Below are 13,072 nucleotides of genomic sequence, written 5' to 3'. Positions count from 1 at the left end.
TCCCGATCGAACCCAATTGGGCTCCGATCATGGAGTTCACTGCCGCGGACATCTTTCAACACTCGCCCTTTGGCGACATCCTGGATTCACTAAAGTCTCTCTCTTTATCAGGAGAGCCATGGTCGGACTATGGTCAGCAAGGTTGGGATGCGGACGACGAAGAAATTCGAAACCCACCCACCACCCACTTCGTAACCACTATCGACGATGTAACTGACATGCTTGACTTCGACTCCGAAGACATCGATGGTATGGACGCCGATGAAGAAGACGAACAAGAACCAGCGCCTATAGGGCACTGGACAACCACCTCATCCCATGATGTATACATGGTGGACACACCTAAAAGAAACAACGACGAGGATCAAAAGGATGCAACAAGGGATCGTTCCCTCGAAAAGCAATCAAAGCGGCGGCGGAAGCGCCGCGCCAACCCCACCTCGACAGAGACCCAGCCATAGAGCAGGACGAACTGGCGGACGACGAACATGCCATCGAGCAACCGTCCGAACAGGGCAACTTGGATAGACAAACCGAACAACCCGTCCCCGGCGAAGATAATAGTCCGGATGACCTCACGCCGGACAAGTTGCTGGAGAAGAAGAACCTCCACCAAAGGCTCGTCGCCACTGCGCATAGCCTGAAAAAGCAGAAGCGGAAGCTCAAAACAGTGAAAGATGCACTCAGAATCAGATGGGGCAAAGTACTCAACAACGCACACAAGTACGGCGACAGTCACCACACAAAGAGCTATCCGAAGCGAAAATTACTACCGGAATTTGGTGAGGACGACTTAGAGCCCCCACGGTCAAAAAACAAGGAAGCCACCAGGTCGGATAGACGACCCCATGACCGACATCAAGCGGCAAAGGGCGCCGCATTCAATCCGGCACGCGATCCGCACAAGGATTCGTATCAAAAAGACGGCCCAACTAGATCTATCTATGGGCCAAGAAAGCAAGCTCTAGTAAGCAATGCAACGCAACAAATATTCGAACATCGCTGCACACCCAAATACAGGGGCGTCGCACATCCCCTATGTTTCACCGATGAGGTGTTGGACCATGAATTTCTAGCAGGATTCAAGCCCGTAAGCATAGAGGCATACGACGGAACAACAAACCTTGGAGTCTGGATTGAGGATTATATCCTCCACATACACATGGCTAGAGGAGATGACCTCCACGCCATAAAATACTTACCCCTCAAGCTCAAAGGGCCAGCCTGGCATTGGCTTAAAAGCCTACCCGAAAACACCATAGGAAGTTGGGAGGAGCTCGAGGATGCTTTTCAGGGAAATTTTCAAGGGACCTATGTCCGACCTCCAGATGCAGATGATCTAAGCCATATAACTCAACAACCCGGAGAGTCAGCCCAGAAACTCTGGAACAAATTTCTTACTAAAAAGAATCAGATAGTCGACTGTCCGGACAAAGAAGCCCTAGCAGCTTTCAAGCATAGCATTCGAGACGAATGGCTCGCCAGACACCTCGGCCAAGAAAAGCCAAGAACAATGGCCGCAATCACAAGCCTCATGACCCGCTTTTGCGCAAGAGAGGATAGCTGGTTGGCAAGAAGCAGCACCAGCGACCCAAGTACATTCGAAGTCAGAGATGGAAACGGGAAACTGCACCGTAACAAGGAACGGCGCCAGATCAAGGATAACAGCCCGAAGAGCACAGCAGTCAACGCCGGATTCAAAAGCTCTCGGCAGAATCAGAAAAAGCCGCCCCCCAAAGATAATAGGGACGAGCTATCTAACCTCAACAAAATCATGGACAAAATATGCCAAATCCACAGTACTCCCAGGAGGCCTGCAAACCACACCCACAGAGATTGTTGGGTCTTCAAGCAATCCGGCAAACTCAACGCCGAACACAAGGGGCTCAACATACCAAGCGAGGATGATGACAAACCCCACAAGCAGAGCACCGGAGAACAAAAGAAGTTCCCGCAAGAAGTCGAAACAGTAAATTCACTTCATGTGACAAAAGGGAAAAACAGAGTGGCGCCTATGGAGATACGCGCCATATGGCCTGTCCCAGAGGAGTCCCGCCACTGGTTGTTACAACCAATCACCTTCGATCATCAGGATTACTCTAGAGGTATCCAGAACGCAGGCTGGACTGCCTTGGTCTTAGATCCGATAATTGACGGACTCCACTTTACACAAGTCCTAATGGACGGCGGCATTGACCTCAAGCTGCTATGGCAACACTTCCTTTCAAGGGGTCACACCAGGCCCAGATACTCATTGTATGGGTTCCCTCTCATTAGAAGTTATGTTCGGCTCCCTCGACAACTTCTGAAGCGAAAAGATAACCTTCCACATCGCCCCATTCATAAGTAGCTATCAAGCACTACTAGGACACGAAGATTTCGCCCGCTTTAACGCAATACCGCATTATGCATCCCTTACACTCAAAATGCCCGGTCCACGAGGCATCATCTCATTAAAGGGAAATATCAAATGTTCCTCGAGCGCGGACGATGGTGCGGCTGCGTTGACAGCCGCACACTAATCCAGCTTTACTAGTTAGAGCACCTAAACAGGTCGTTCATGACCCCGGACATGGCTCGACGAGTCCGGCATAAACATACAAAGGCTTAATAGCCACATACCCCCGTACAAGGGGCTCCGCGCGTTTACACTACGAGACAATAAAGCTCAATTCTACCCATTTTTGTATTATAATTTGTTTATTTTAACATAGATTTCTCGCACGATTGTTTTCCACTAAGTTCCTCTCTTTTGCAGACGAACACCGTGCTACACCCGTCCAGGATACGGCACAACGGAGACATAGGCGCAGACGTGCAGTAGGGACCCGTTTCAAGGATTCTTTTCAGATTAAGACCCTGCGTAAACCTTTTTTGCTGTCTCTTGTTGCTAACATCCCCCGGTTTTTTGCTATAACCGAGGAGGAGGCTGGCGTCTTGGCATGTGGCCACGCTAGAATTTTGCACGTACCTGGACACCAGGGGCTTCTTAGCAACGGCTTTTGTTCGGCCCGTTTTCATAAAGACCGAATACCTTAGGGAGTGTTCGGCGTCGCGAGTTTGGCCTTATATGCATCAGCTCCTAATCATGTCTTTGGTCAAATGTTGGGTTTGCCCGGCTCCTGTGTTTTGCTGCTTACGTTCCGCTCTATCGGCTAAGGTGGCACCAGGAGAACTACTGCGATTGTGCCCTAGTTCGGCCAGGCAAGCACCTCAGTAGAGAAAGCCGAAAACTGACTGACATGATATAGCGAGAGACTGGTCAACCACTCGATGACTTGCCGGAATCTTTAGGATTCCTCCGCATTAACGAAGGGCCGTTTCCTGGTCAGGCACACACGCGCCCCGAATTCGGGCGAGCGCGGTGCCCCCAGGGGCTATTCAGTAGCCCCACTGTCAAACTCCTATGGCTAAGTGAAAGTGATAAAGCATTATAGTCCGGTTGCCTAGTTCGCTGCGCTATCACCTCCTTTATATGACCAAGACGTTGGATCAAGTGTGAAAATGCGCCTTCTGCGAACACCCCCGCATTATATGCATGGGGGCTGAAGCCAACGACTGCCATCTTTCAGGTTATATACACATATACATTAACGGCCGCACAGGAGGTATTCTAATTCTTGAAAGCACAAGTATAAAAAGCTTTTATATTCCATCAAAACATTGTTTTACAATAGCACATGTTATTAGAACACAACATCCTTCGAGTACTGCGTCTCTATTAAACGGGTGCCCTGCAAAACTTCCTCAAAGTAGTGCTGGGCAGGTACTCGGCTTTCGTCCGAATCTTGGGATGCAACAACACTGGCCTTCATCTCCGCCCAGTATGTCTTGACACGGGCAAGAGCCATCTGTGCACCCTCTATGCACACTGACCTCTTCATTGCATCAATATGCGGCACCGTACCAAGGAACTGCTGCACCAAGCTAAAATAACTCTTCGGCTCTGGCCCTTTCGGCCACAGATGACTCACGACATGCTTCATGGCGAGTCCGGATAACCTGTTCAGCTCCGCCCATGCAGCCAAACGATCGGATATGGAAAGTGGGCGCTCTGGATTGTGGAACTGCGACCAAAAAAGTTCTTCCAATTCAAGGTCATCTAGACCCCGGAAGTGTTCGGTCGGGTCCGCAGCACTAGCCGCCAAATCCAGATAAGTGTTCGCCGCACTCCACTTCCGGTCTAACGGAGCATACTTAGGATCCCCGAACTTCATCCGCAGCATATAGGGCTTTCCAGCTGTGATATCTCCGGCCTGAGGTAGCTCCTCCTTCATAGCTCTCATTGCAGAGCGAGTGTCCTTGGCCTCGGCAGTGACCTTTTCTAGGTCCTTCTGTGCCACCCTATCTTCTTTTTCAAGAAGCTTACAACGGTCGGCAGCATCCTTCAATTTTACAGCCATCTCGGCCATTTCTTTCTTGCTTTGGCAGTGAGCATCCTGTTCGGCTTTTAGCTCTTCAGCCGCCTTCACGGCAGCCGCTTCACTTTTCCTCGCTTCCTCCTTGGCTCGGGCAAGTTCCGCCCGAAGGTTTTCCACGCTAGCGGCACCATCTGCATTTAGCACACATGTTATAAGGTACGAGCATCAAGCTCCTCTTACCAGATGTCTTCGGAGACATTACATACCTTGTGCCTCGTCCAGCCGCTCATTTACAAGCGCGATGTCGGCATCTGCCACGTCAAGTTGCCGCTTTAGCTCGGCAAATTCATCAGTCCGGCTAGCTACCGAACACCTCGCCACCTACATAGGAAAGGCGACATATTATACCTGGGATTATGATCCTCTATGCACCGTCATTTTTGACAACACACAGAGTCTTAGGGGCTACTATCTATACAGGGCGCATTTTATATATGCGGCTCTGTCAAAAGGTACATCTTTTCGCGTACCTCAAAACCTGTCAGTAAACTCCTGGCGGCCTCGTACAATCCGCTTTTTGCGGATGAAATCCTTCTAATCACCATGTTCATCAACACATGGTGTTCTTCTGAGATAGACGCTCGCCCGAGCAGATCCTTCAGCTCCTCCGACCGTGCACCAGACGGTGTCGGACTCGTCCGAAGACCTTTTTCCAAGGCCGGATTCGGATAAACCCTCCGAGACGACACCTCGGGGTCGCCCGCCTCGCAAGACGGTGCAGCTGGGGGAGGCGTTACGCTCTCCATCATCTCCGGACGAAGATTCCCTAAAGACGAGCTCTGCTGCGAAGGGATGTCTCTCATTTTAAAACCCCTCTCTTTACTTACGGCTCGGTAGAGAGTTGATCGGCTCGGTGGAGAGTTGATCCCCTTGGGGGCGTAATGCAGCCGGGGCACCCTCCGGCGCTGGACCCTCTGACGAAGATTTCTTCCCCCGCTTTGAGGCCATCGCCTCCGGGTCTTCACAGGCGGTCCTCTTCTTTCCCTAGATAGAGGAATTCTCGATTCCTCCTTTCCTGACAGCCTCCTTCGCGGAGGCGGTAGCTTCTTTGTTCCCCTCTTCGCCTTCTTCCAAAGGTGCAATCTCTAGCATCCTGGTCAACACGGGATCCGGCGTGGTCTCAGGGAGGGGGGCCGGACACCTGATAAGCTTTGCTTTCGCTATCCACTCCTGTTTAAAGGATAGCTCTTTTGAGGGCAGTTTTATGATAAATGTACGGATAGCGTGTCCGGGTACAGGGCTACTTACTTGAGTGTCCGGGCGATTGCAGCTCAGACCTGCGTCCTCGGACAAGTCCGGACACATTCTGGTGATCCGAAGAACAATTTGTACATCTCCACGGGTGTCGTGCCCATAAAATGTTGGAGGGCTCGCGGTCCTTCCGGATTAAATTCCCACAGGCGGAGGGGGCGACATTTGCAGGGCAGTATGCGGCGAATCAGCATAACCTGCGCCACTACGGCCAAATTGGTATCTCTTTCTAGGAGATCTCGAATGCGGCCCTACAGCAAGGGCACGTCCTTGGACGGCCCCCAGTTAAGCCCTTTATTGACCCATGACGCTAGCCGTGGTGGGGGACCCGAGCGAAAAGCAGGTGGCGCCACCCACGTGGTGCCCCTGGGAGTTGTGATGTAAAACCACTCTCGTTGCCATTAGCCGAACTCCTCTTGAAAAGAGCCCTCGGGCCATGGAGCATCGGCAATCTTGCTTATAATAGCACCTCCGCACTCAGCGTGCTGCCCCTCGATCATCTTTGGTTCTACCTTGAAGGTTTTGAGCCACAGTCTGAAGTGAGGAGTAATATGGAGGAAGGCCTCACACACGACAATGAAGGATGAGATTTGGAGGATGGACTCCGGAGCTAAGTCGTGAAATTCCAGCCCGTAATAAAACATGAGCCCCCTCACGAAGGGATCAATCAGGAAGCCTAGCCCCTAAAGGAAGTGAGATGTGAACACCACACTCTTACCGTGCTGGGGAGTGGGAATAGCCTGCCCTTGAGCAGGCAGCCTATGCGAGATTTCGCCGGTCAGATACCTGGCATCTCTCATCTTTCGCACGTCTTCTTCCGTAACAGAGGAAGGCATCCACCGGCCTTGGAGGTCGGAGCCGGACATCATCGAAGGTCCGAAGCGCCTGAATCTGGAGCTTTGGGTGTTGGAACTCGAGGCGAGAGGCGGATTTGATTGGATTGAAATAAAGGAGTCGAGCCTTGGTCTCTTTATAAAGAGGTTGAATACCAAGAGCCCTCCCCGTGACCGTTTGGGACTCACTTTCCATTAAGAAGTCATACCAATGGCACGGTTGGGTTACCCACGCCCGTATTGATGAGAATCCCGGAATAAGGGGACACGATCTCTGCTTTGACAAGACGTGCCAAGGAAACCGCCTCGCTAAACACGCTGAGGTGGGACACTAAAACGATTCGAATAAAGGCTTGGCTGTGGCATGATGTCACACTATGGAATACGTCAGCAGATTAGATTTGTGCGAATATTATTATCTCTACGGTGGTATGTGGAAACTATTTTGCAGAGCCGGACACTATCCTTGTGTTCAACATCTTCTATGAAGTATTCGGAGGAGGAACCCGCCTTGCAATGCCGAAGACAATTTGCGTGCCGGACTCGTCGTCATTGAAGCCTGGTTCAGGGACTACTGAGGGAGTCCTGGATTAGGGGGTGTCTGGATGGCCGGACTATGACCTTTGGCCGGACTCCCGAACTATGAAGATACAAGATTGAATACTTCATCCCGTGTCCGGATAGGACTTTCCTTGGCGTGGAAGGCAAGCTTGGCGATACGATATGGAGATCTCCTCCCATTGTAACCGACTCTGTGTAACCCTAGCCCTCTCCGGTGTCTATATAAACCGGAGAGTTTTAGTCCGTAGGACAAACAACAATCATACCATAGGCCAGCTTCTAGGGTTTAGCCTCTCTAGTCTCGTGGTAGATCTACTATTGTACTACCCATATCATCAATATTAATCAAGCAGGAGTAGGGTTTTACCTCCATCGAGAGGGCCCGAACCTGGGTAAAAACATTGTGTCCCTTGTCTCCTGTTATCATCCGCCTAGACGCGCAGTTCGGGACCCCCAACCCGAGATCCGCCGGTTTTGACACCGACATGCCCCTTTGAAAACTTATTCATTAACCCTCTGAAAGGATCACACACCAAGGCGAAAGGCAATGCAGATGTACGGTGGAGTACCTAAAGGATCTTTCAAGATCACCTCCTACCCTTTTTTAGTACTTGTACACAGCTTTCCCTTTTGCTCGGCATGTAAAATAGCCTCGATGCTTATAGCATTATATGTACAAATACGTTTTGACGTATTAATCAGACTATAATGGAAACCGTTTTTCGCCCAAACTATTCGGTACCGGCTTATTTCCTATTCTGTATTCTTTCTCATTTTTCTTGTGATTGTCATGTACACGTCGGCACAACCTAAATCGCCAGGGGCTCCATTCAGCCACGTACATTCTTAAATTTACCATAAGTCTGAACACTTTCACAGTGCAATTCGGTGTACCGAATCTAGCATTATGCATCGGCTCCGAATCATGTCTTGGGTCAATAGTTGGGTTGCCCGGCTCCTGTGGTTACTACCTTACGTTCCGATTGTTCAGCTAAGGATGTAAAGGGAGAACTACTGCGATTGTGTTTCTGGTTAGACGGATAAACACCTCAGTAGAGAAAGCCGAAAACTGACTGTCATCATGCGGCGAGAGCTGGTCGGCTATTCGGTGACTCAGTATAAATCTCTTGCAATTTATTCCGTGTCACACAAAGGATTGGTTTTTACCTGGTCAGTTTTCTAGAGCACCCGAGTTCAAATCACCGAACAATACCAGGGGATGTGCCTACAATCTTATTGTCAAACTCCTATGGCTAAGTGAGAGTGATAAAGCCGCATAAGTATGATTGCCTGGTTCGCCGCACTAGCACCTCCTTCAAGGACCAAGTCGTTGGGTTAAGTGTGTTTTTGTGCTATTCCGAACACCCCTATAGTATCTACATGAGGGGATGAAGCCGACGACTGGCCAACTCTCAAATTCAATAAACGGCCGCAACGGAGGAAAAATAATTTCAGATGAAACAAGACTAAAATTATACAAACGCCTTGTTTTCATTATACAAAGTTTGGGCAACACAGATACATTCATTCAAAAATGATGTCCTTCGAACACAGGCCCTCTATAATGCGGGATCCTTCAAGGACGTCGTTGAAATATTTCTCCGGCATACGATGCTCCTTCCCTACGGGCAGTCCCTCGGTTGCAAGACAGGTGGCATTCATCCCAACTGCACCTTGACACAGGCGAAGGCCATCCAGGCACCTTCAATACAGACTGGCCGCTTTATAGCATCAAGCCATGGGCAGGCATCAACTAGCTGCTTCACAAGCACAAAGTAGCTACTAGGTATTGGTTCGGCTGGCCAAAGACGGACTATGACATCCTTCATGGCTAGTTCGGCCACCCTATGTTGCTCGGTCAGCTGTTTCAGCTGATCACTGAGGGGCAAGGGCTGCTCTAGCACAAGGTACTATGGCCAGAATAGTTTCTGTGTTGATCTCCCCTCTTCGGCTCGGAAGAAATCCGTAGCATCTGCAACTCTTCGGGGCAGATCCGCAAATGCTCCGGGTGAACTCCAAATGCGTGTCGGAAAGGTGTACTTTCTCCTTACGAATTTGCTCTGCATATTAAAGGCCTTACCCGCCATGATCTACTTGGCTTCTCAGATTTCCTGACAAGCACCTTGGGCTTCAACCCGGGCCTCCTTCAGACTTTGGAGCGCCATAGAAAGTTCGGAGTCTCGATCTAACACCTTGCGCTCCAAGGACTCACATTTTCTTACAACATCAGTGAGCTCTTGTTTGACTTCATCCAACCTCGCCTCATGATTTTGACGGACGGCTCGTTCCTTGTCCGCCTCTTTTTGGCCTCAGCCAGCGCGCTCTTGAGGGCCTCGACCTCCAAAGTGTCAACTATGAGCATAATCATAAAGCTCAGTCAGATAACAAATTGGATCTCATATCATTTAAAACATGCTTCAGTATTGCATACCTTGCTTTTGTTCCAACTTCTGCCTCAGTTCGTACACTTTGGCGGCATGCGAGGTTGCCGCTTGCATCCTAGCCTGTTCATCAAAATAAACATATATGTTAGCTCCTGTCAACCATTATTCGACCCTTCGTTCAGCCTTTCTTCACAAACGCCGAATAGAGTCTCAGGGGCTACTATCTATATACAGGTTCTCCTTTTTCTAATAGTCAAAAATATATTACGTCACATACCTCAAAGCATGTTAGAAGGCTGGTGTAGGCTTGGTTTAATCCGCTCTTAGTGGACTGAACTCTTTCAACCACCGTACCCATAAGGGTATGGTGTTCCTCTACAATGGAAGCACTCTAAAGCGCTTCCACCAGAGTGTCCGGAGCCTCCGGATTGATACAGGACACTAGCGGAGATGGTGCACCTCCTTCCCTCGAAGAAGGTTGTTGGTCTGAATCCGGAGCCGTATGGGTCTCTTGAATAATATTCGGTTGGGGGCCGAATTGGGCATGGCCCCCGTCGCTGGTCTCCATGGGGGTGGATTTCCCCCTCTCTTCGGCAACAGAGGTATTACCCTCCATCGCCACCTTCACGGCCTGCTGCACCTCCCCGTGACCTGGAGAGGTTTTTCGGGACAACACTTCGGTGTTATCCGTAGCAGTGAGTGGAGAAATATGTAGAGGCGACTCGCTCTCCATCGCATTCGTCCCTAGCGAATTCCCAGATGGCGATGATCGTTGGGGGAGATCACGAGCCGGGATGCAATGTGCAATTCAGTATGTTAAAATAATAAGGCATAAATTCGGATATGTGTACGGTGTTTTCGGATACTTACGATCAAGCTAAGAGCTTCGGTCTGGGGTGCCACTCGGGGGTGGCATCGGCATCCGCTTCGGAATCGTCCGAAAGGGAGGGTTTTCCCTTCTTGGTCGCCTCCGCCTCTAGATCCACGGAAGCTGCCCTTTTCTTCTCCCCTCCTTAGGGGGAGAGTTACTCTCTTCCTCCTCTACATCTTCGTCATGGGAGGAGGAGGTCTAGGAGTCTTCGGACACAGCATCTGAAGCACCCTTACGACGGAGGCCACCTCTGGCCTCCTTGCCCTTCTTCTTGGCCTTCTTCTCCGGCCCCTGATACGGCACTGGAACCAGCATCTTTGTCAGCAAGGGGGTGCCCTGGTCCGCGGGCAGCGGAGCCAGACATTTGATCTACTCTGCCTTCTTTGTCCAGCCCTGTGGAAGTAAGAAAGTTCAATATACTCCTTGTATTTGCAAATAAAAGTTATCATAAAACTTATGGGAGTGGTCGGACGTGCGTAGTCAAGGCCTTGGTCTTCGGTTGTCTCCGGCCACAACTTTTGAGCCTGGAAGAGCAGCTTCCATATGTCTTCATGTGTCGTGCCAAAGAACCGCTGCAGGGTCCGAGGATCGGCCGGGTCGAATTCCCACATATGTTGAGTACGGCGTTAAAAGGGAGAATCCGGTGAAAAAGCATCACCTAGATCACGCTGGCGAGGCTGGTGTTCTTGTTTATCATGCCCTTGACGCGGCTCTCCAGCATCTTCACCTCGTCAGGCGACTCCCAATCTACGACCTTATTGAGCCAGGATGTAAGCCGCATCGGGGGCCCAGATTTGAACTCAGGAGCGGCGGCCCCTGTGGCGTCTCGGGGTTCTGTGATATAGAACCACCCCTGCTGCCATCCCTTGATGGATTCCACAAAGGTCCCCTTTGGCCAGGTGACATTGGGGAGTTTGCTCACCATGGCGACGCCGCACTCCGCCTGTTGGCCTTCGACCACCTTCGGCTTTATTCTTTCCACATTGAAGACCTTAAGCCATAGGCCGAAGTGGGGAGGGACGCGGAGGAATACCTCGCACACAACAATAAACGCCGAAAGGTTGAGGAATGAATTTGGGGCTAGATCATGAAAGTCTAACCCATAGTAAAACATGAGACCACGGACGAAAGGATGAAGGGGGAAACCCTAGTTCGAGAAGGAAATGGGGGATGAACACTACCCTCTCATTAGGCTTCGGAGTGGGAATGATATGCTTTTTGGCAGGGAGTCGGTGGATTATATCCGTGGCCAGGTACCAAGCTTCCCGGAGCTCCTTGATGTTCTCCTCTGTAATAGAGGAAACCATCCACTTGCCCTGCGCTCCAGATCCGGACATGGCTGGAGGGTTTGGTGGCAATGGAAAAGATTAGGACTTGGGCACTGGAGCTCTAATGGTAAATGGGCTGAGGAGGAAGAAGGCGTGGGGTAAAAAGACAGATCCCTGTCTTCTTATAGAGGCAGTGGATATCAAGCACCCCCTCACAAGCCTTAAATCTCGCCTATTCCCAAGGGGATGTGTGAACGGCACGGTTGGATTACCCAAACCCTTATTGATGAGAATCCCGTGATAAGGGGGCACGATCTCTGTTTTGACAAGACGTACCTGTAGCCGTGCCTCGAAACACGAAGAGAAGGCTGCGAAACGGTTCAGCATAATAACAAGGCCAGGACATGGCGCCTCACCGGAAAAATCGCCTATGGACGTGACTTACTTTGTTTCAAACATTTTTGCCCTTACAGCTTAAGGTTGTAATTATTTGACAGAGCTGGATACAGCTATTTTGTGTGGAGGACTGCATTGGAGTATTCGAAGAAGGAACCTGCCTTGCAATGCCGAAGACAATCTGTGCGCCGAATACATTGCCATTGAAGCCCGGTTCAGGGGCTACTGAGGGAATCCTGGACTGTGTGGTCCTCGGGAAGCCGGCCTATGTGACATGGGCCGGATTGATGGGCCGTGAAGATACGAGATAGAAGGTCTTCTCCCCATGTCTGGATGGGACTCTTCTTTGCGTGGATGGCAAGCTTGGCGATCAGATCATGTACCTTCCTTTCTCTCTAACCGACTCTGTACAACCCTAGATCCCTCTGGTGTCTATATAAACCGGAGGGTTTAGTCCTTAGGGGCGATCACAATCACACAGGCTAGACATCTAGGGTTTAGCCATCACGATCTCATGGTAGATCAACTCTTGGAACCCTATCCTCATCAAAGTCAATCAAGCAGGAGGTAGGGTACTACCTCCATTAAGAGAGCCCGAACCTGGGTAAACATCGTGTCCCCTGCCTCCTTGTTACCTTCGATTGACGCACGGTTTGGGACCTCCTACCCGAGATCTGCCGGTTTTTGACACCGACAGTCGCTACTTGCAACACATGCAAAGCCCTAGTGACAGCGCCAAAGCGATCAACCAAATGAGTGTGACGCACCTCCACTTTATGTAGGCATCCGTCGCGGGCTCAACACTTGGACCTCGCACGGATCCTAAAGCCCAAAGTCTATTCGGCCTAGATCTGAGTCCGAGTAGGATGACACCTGACTCGTGGAGGTCGGATCCGGCCTATCAGGTTCCTTTCCTTAAGTGTGCGACCCCTTAGGTTCTTGTTCATTTGGTCGCGAGTCAAATCACATCCAGCTCAGCTAGTCGGTACCGGCCTCTAGCAAAGTGTGTCGACTCCAAGTATCTGATGAAGCTGGTTCGGCGAACCTGTACATCACACTTCTGTTCCCTTTTCCACAAGATATATGT

The sequence above is a fragment of the Triticum aestivum genome, chromosome 4A (genome assembly GCF_018294505.1).
Source record: "Triticum aestivum cultivar Chinese Spring chromosome 4A, IWGSC CS RefSeq v2.1, whole genome shotgun sequence".
In the NCBI taxonomy this organism is placed as follows: domain Eukaryota; kingdom Viridiplantae; phylum Streptophyta; class Magnoliopsida; order Poales; family Poaceae; genus Triticum; species Triticum aestivum.
The sequence above is the reverse complement of the archived record's forward strand: the minus strand, read 5'-3'. Positions refer to the sequence as shown.